Here is a 7,005-nt window from a genome sequence, read left to right as displayed (position 1 = left end):
TGTGGAGAATCCAGACAACCTGCGCTCGTAATGTCAGTTCTGATCTGAAGATAACACGGCGGTCGTTAACGGGAGTTGCAGAATTGTTGGCCCTCTGAGGAAGAACCACCGCTAGTCCTGGGTCTGGGCCAGAGCAGCAGAATTGGCTGATAGCCAGTGGCGGCTCTAGAGGTGCTAAAGGGGGGGCTAAGCATTTTACTGAGGCTGCTATGAAAGTTAACTTATTTTCACATTTCTTAACGCACACAGATGGAAGCAAAGGCAAAGGTGCAACCAGAACTCTGACATCTGCAAAAGTTAGCAGTAAAGTATATAATAAATATGTGGTTTTATGCTGCTCAATTAAAGCATACATAAATATGAACTGCAACAATACATTTACTGTATTCTTTATCCCCAGATGCATCCATGGAAATTTAGGCAGTTTTTGCATTATATGTTCCTTTTAATCAGTGCTTTAAAATGGAAACCACTTCTATAAAGCTCAAGGCTCATGGTGTTAATATGGACATTAAAAGTAACATAAAAACTAAAATATAAAACAAACAATCCTTAATAACAAAGCAAAGTTATAAGTTTTAGATTTCAGATTTCAATAAGCTTATTACTGTTACAAGATCCTTCTGTAACATCTGTTTCTTCTCAGCATTGGGCCCAGCCTCAACAAACCCATGCCGCCTTATAAACTTACCTTTAATCTGAAAATATGTTAGTATCTTCAAAAACCCAATATATTGACCAGTCATACACAGGGTCTCTGCACACATACTTAAATATTTATTAAGATTTAATATAAAATGTTCCATAAGGTAATGAGCTGTACAAAAAGTGTGAAAGTTAAAAAGTTGTCTGGCCTGAATTTGTGTAGTCGCCTGGAGGAGAACACTTCCATCACACACAGGAATATATAGGCATAGGAGATAGCAGAGGCAGAAAGTTAAAGCAAAAATAAGCAGGAAACATGAGCCATATTGTGAGAATATTTTACTTTGAACAACCGAAATATATCAGCAGGTTTTGCACATACAGTAAAATGTTAAAATTAATATTGTTAAAATGTTAAAATGAAATATAATTATTTATAAAACAATAGTCTTCATGTAAACATAGTGGTGATGACTTACTTTAGAATTAAGACATTAGTTTGCTTAAAAAAGTCTCCAGCAGGTCTTGGTTTCATCTTTGCTCTGTCGGTTAGGTGCTTGCAGCTCTCTCATCAGCAACATCCTGCACCTGATCCTTTGACCTGATCCTCTTTCTGCAGCTAATTTATCAGCAAAAGGCGTCTGTGCAGCATCACAATCCCTGTTAGATGCGCTAATGCTAGCTTGCACAGTCTGACCTCAATTTATTAATGTAGTGAGGGACTGTTCAGAGCTGCTGTTGTCATCCAGTACAGGTTCTCTTGAGCTCTTTTGGAGCTGGGAGGACAACATCCCAGCTGTGATGGTTTCCCTCAACTTTTCCTCTCATGCAAAACACCTACGTTCACTTGAATATACGGCAAGTGTTGTGCACCAAAACAAGGGTTTCTCTTAAAGGGATTTTAATAGGGTTTTTTTGCTCAATATATGATTATTGATTGTATATTGAAATTGAATGTATTTTGTGAAGAAAATATAACAATCACATGTAAAATGGTATTAACTTGGATGAAAACAAATAATTTAATATTTACTTGAGGGTGCTAAGGGGGTGCTATGACTTTTCCAGGGGGAGCTATAGCACCCCCTAGCGCCCCCATGGTGTCGCCTGCTAATAGCTGTCGTCGATCTCTGACCGTTCACAGTGGCACCAGCGCTTTCTAAATACGACTCCACCGCCCGGACTCCCAACATTCCCACTTTTATGTTGTTGTTTTTTTAATAAGCAGCAGAAGGCTTCCAAGTTGCTATTTTTAGCAGCTTTAATCAAGCCTTAGACTGGTTCTTTTGCTGCCAAGATTAGCTAAATTAGCATTTTCCCACAACATCAGCTGCACTCCTGTTTCGGCACATGGACCATCTAGTGGACTAACCAATAACACGAAAGCTGATTGGATGGATGCATGTTTTTACTTGTATATACATTTAATAAATGTTGTGGGAGCATCTTATTGTGCATTTGAGATAGCGTTAAATGTGCGTAAGATATTTAAGACCTATTTCTAAAAAAGTAAGACTTGAGCATGATAATTCTAGGAATTTAAGACTTTTTAAAGCCTTAAATTTTGATTTTCAAATGCAAGACTTTTTAAGACCCTGCAGAATCCCTGTTACACAAAGAGTTTCTTCCCAGAGATCCTTCAGACAACTTGACCATCTTTTGATCAAGCTTCTAAAGAGTCCTAAAAATGTAACACTGGAGCAGACTTAGACCAGATAAGCCAAATACTCTCCTGCGTACTGTTGCTGCCATCTGCCATGTTTTTATTGGCTCAAAAGAAATTAACATTGGAAGATATGATCTTCTGCATCTATGAGCTAGTAACTTTGGTTATTAATGAAATATGTTTAGTCTATGGGCAGTTAAATACACTAATCAGACATGATGATTTGATTTTAAACCTGTTACACAAACTTTCAGGATTTTCCTATAAATCAGCTTAGTGCTTTATATTTAGTATTAATAAAAATCAACCTCAGTCTATCAAATGTTCTATTGATGGTGGATTTGTGAATCTGATGGAGTAACAGTATACTGACAAGCTATTGGGATTATAAACATTCCCTTAGTTCCACATGTTTGTAATCTCTATTTCTTCCTCCTACTCTTCCAATCCTCAAGAGCTGCTTACCTTCCACATCTTTAAAAAAAATCTCTTCTGTGATTTACATTTCCATATGCTGCCAGTGGCGCCAGGCAGAGTGGATAATTGGGTTGAAAGCGGTGACTGTGAGAGCAGGATAGAAAGGGATACAGAAAAGGCCAACTAGAAAAAAAAAAAATAAAACAAGCCATTACAGGATGGATCCTTTTTTTTTTCCCCCATCACTCGTCATTTTGCCATGCTGCTCTTAACCACTTGTGCAGCTGAAAAGATTTACCTTGGCCTCCCATTCTCTCTCACTCTTTGCCTTCTTCCCTGAGAGCCCCTTTCCCGCCCTGCCAGTGCCTCATCCATATTCATGCTGTGTCTGCCTTTCTCTCTCTTTTTCAATCTCTCGAACATGCTCTCTCTTCCTATGTCTCACTGTGTCACCCACAGAACGGCGTTAATACACCAATTAGTACTAAGAGCAGATAATGGACTATGTCATACTGCACTACAAAAAGAGGAGGGAGAGAGTAAAAAAGAAAAAAGAGTAAGATTGAGAGTGAGACTAAAAAAAGAGGAGAGAGGAAGAGAAGCTGTGTTTTTTATATATTTTTTTCATTTTTATGCATGCAGTTTCTGAAAATGTTCAAATACTACATTTACTGTGAATAGCCCCGTGGAAAGAGAGTATGATGGTAGCGCTCTTGGAGTCACAGGTTGCTGCAAAAGAAGAGTCGTTACACAAACACGCTGCTGGCCCCAAATGTTGAAATCTGCTTAGTTTTACTGGACTCCTAACCCTTTTCATTGGTTTCAGCTTGTATCGGGGCTAGAAATGTGGCACAGTTTCCATTTTTTCTTTCCACCATATTCAATATCTACACCTGCAGGCCTTCTATTGTAAATGCAGGGCATCCACATAAAAAGGGATATATCCATAGTTCAAAATGCTTTGTGTAAAACACATTTTTTGAGGATTGGTATTGGAAAGAAATTTTGTTTTATTTTTATTTTATCAAAAATCCTCATTTCAGCCTTGAATAGCAGTAGTATGGAATCCAAACTCATTAAATCATCACTAATATCAACATTTCTAACACAATTGTGCAAAGAACTGCTCCAATATAAAAGTGTTACTTTTGTTGTAAAATGTGTATTTTGTCAATCAGCATAAAACAAAAGGCTTCATTACAGTGAAAATTGAAGCTAGTTACAAATACAGAAAGGCGTTACATAAATAATGGCGTTGCATAAACATGAGCCCTACCTAGAAAAAAAAAAGTGGCATTAATCAAACATGAGCTAGAACAAATTATAATAAGCCAGCTGTATGAATCCATTTTCCTGTTCAGAGGAAAAGAAATATTCAGGCAAACAAGCACACTGCTGCTTTGTAGATCAAGTCTGGTTTATCATGCAAGACATCGGTTTATAAAGAATACAAATGCAACATAGAAGACAAGAGAATGAAAGGGCATATTAGCAGCATCTCAGATTTTAAAAATCATGGACAAATGGACTAAATTTATTCAGTGTGAAAACATCTCCACTCACCAGGACAAGGCAAGTGTTTCATTCACATTCATAGGCCCTCTATGTATTTTGACAAGCATGTTTATAAATACATATCTGGGTCACTTTTTGGGACAAAAAAGGATTATTATGCATTTTGTAGAGAAGGAATTCTGCAGTCAAAATAACTGCAAGAGAAGTCTCTTTGATTCTCACTTCACGTCTGAACCAAGTAAATGGTTAGGTTTTTACACCTGTTTTTTTTTAAGAAATAAAATTTAAAAAAGACACTCAGGAGCAGGAGGTTACATTTTATTTCAATTGTTATGAAGCTAAGAAGTTCAATATCCTAAGTAAATTACAAAATCTTGGTGTCATTTTGGACTCCATTTTGTCTTTTCAAATCAACTTTAAATAGTTGCCCTAACTGTTGAATTTCATTTTCATTTTTTTTAAATAGAGGAGAGAGTATTTAGCAATTGGTGCTGCAGAAATGTATCTTTATTGGAATATTATTTTTTTCTCACATTAAACATTCAGTAACCCCTTGGTCCATCGCAAACCGATATAGTCTTGAAACAAAATCGTCACTGCCCAAGAAAGGTGGAAAAAACAGTGTTGTTTCTTCACTCTATTGCACATCTGTTTTTATTTTAGTTGTAGAAAATAATCCCAAAGATTCCGCTGCAGTTCTAATATGACATGAATGCTGCACTTGCGCTCAAAATTGAACCAGGGCAGTGGTCCATCCTATGTAACATTACATTTTCAGTTAACAAATACAAATGTGTTTGTTGAATAACAAAAAAGGGGGTGGTGGGTAACGTTTACTAGAGAAAAAAACTATTTAACCCAACAAACTGACACGTTTTGAGAGGCAAGAACTGGACCAACATGCGGACGTGTGCTTGGGAGCAGCATTTGAGATTTTAAATGGTTTATTGAAGAAAATAAGAACACAATATTTAAAGGCTGGCACAAGGAGAACAAAGCATGAACACGGTCAGAGGACTTCACTGAACTGTGAAGAAATTACAAGCACGATAACAGAAGGATCCAAAGGAGGGCAAAAGTAATCCACCCAAGTATATATTCACTGATGCAGGGAAGAGAAATGACAGGAAACCAGAAGAGCTAATCACTGAAGATGAGTTGCAGCTGAAGGAGCAATCAGGGGAGATGTGGAGCAGCTGGCAGCGGCAGGGTGACGCAGAAAAGAAGAGCAAAAACAGAAAGAAACTCAGGGAGGCGTCTAACTGAAATAATCTTAAAGTACAGAAGAATAATTGGAAAAAGAGAAACCATCACAAACTAAATGAACTGTCAACATAATAGTAACAATAATGAACAGAGAAGAACTTAACTAAGGCAAGACCTTAATGATCAAAGTTATGAAAATGAAGACATAGATAAAAATATAAACACCATAGATAATGACCTAAAACCATATTTTTTATGTGATATTGTAGCCAAAAATTGTACTCCTGGGTCTGCCCCAACATGTTATAACGCTGGCGCAGGCAGCCAGACTTTACCTGTCCCCCCGCCAGACGTTGTTTATTTTAAATACATCAGTGTTTTAGAGCAACATGAAACGGTCAGCAAAGTTCACAGTAAGAGTAGCGATACTTCTTAATAATATGACTCAAGTAAACGTAAAAGTACAGTGCAATAAAACTACTCCTAAAATTATGTTTTCTTCGAAAAATTACTCAAGTAAATGAAACTGAGTAAATATAACTAGTTACTATCAACCTCTTTGGAAAGTAGATCTTAACATAAAGTGGACAGCTGCCCTGGTTAAATTTTTTTGAGCACTACTACCACAGAATTCATGCAAATGTCAACAAATCACCACAATGGCCCAATATTAACATTGATGATCTAAGGCTAGGCTATGTTGTCACATCATTTACCTCCATGAACTGGATGCTTAAAACTGAAACCGGTGACGCAACTTATTTTCTGAACAATTCAGCAAGAACTTATTTGACCACTTAAGGGACTTAAAGGTAATTGCCATTTAATTTCTAGAAATTAAGCGCAATTTCTGTAAAAAATCTTTTAGCGAGAAATCGTTTAAAAAAAGTTAAATGGTGACACAATGCAAAAGGAGCATACCTGGTCCTGATGCAGCAGGACCTTGTAAATTCCACACTCTTGATCCCAATACACAAGCACTGTTCAGCGCAGACATGCATTAAGGTGGCACACAAAGTTCAGACAACAACTCTCTCATCAGCAGCTCTCTGACAACAACTTTCTTTTCATACCACAGCAGACATGGAAATTTAGGAAACAGTTTCACCACAGCCTGACATTAGGACAAAACATGATTTAAGAGGTTTTGAGTTTATAATTGACTTTGAATATAGCTGTTTTACATAAAAGAGGTTTCATGGATTTATCAATCTCCTTTAAAGGAATGATGTTAAACAAAAGACCAGATGTGTTATTGCTGCAACCGCCACCAATCGAGTTGAGTGTAAATAACCTGGATACACAACTTCTAGACAAACTGTGCCTTGAAAGGTTGCGAACGGTGGAACAGCTTACTATAAACTTTAAATACCACAAATAAATAAATATATTTTTCCCTTTATAGTGCCGCAGAGGGGAAACTTGTCTCTGCGTTTAACCAATCCCTTAGGGAGCAGTGTGCTACCATACTGAGTAGTGCACAGGGTACAATCTGTGGTCAAGGGCCTTGGTAAGGGACCCAGAATGAAGATGGGGGGCCTTCGTCATAATATATA

This window comes from Fundulus heteroclitus, unplaced genomic scaffold, assembly GCF_011125445.2.
Source record: "Fundulus heteroclitus isolate FHET01 unplaced genomic scaffold, MU-UCD_Fhet_4.1 scaffold_135, whole genome shotgun sequence".
Taxonomy (NCBI): domain Eukaryota; kingdom Metazoa; phylum Chordata; class Actinopteri; order Cyprinodontiformes; family Fundulidae; genus Fundulus; species Fundulus heteroclitus.
The sequence above is the reverse complement of the archived record's forward strand: the minus strand, read 5'-3'. Positions refer to the sequence as shown.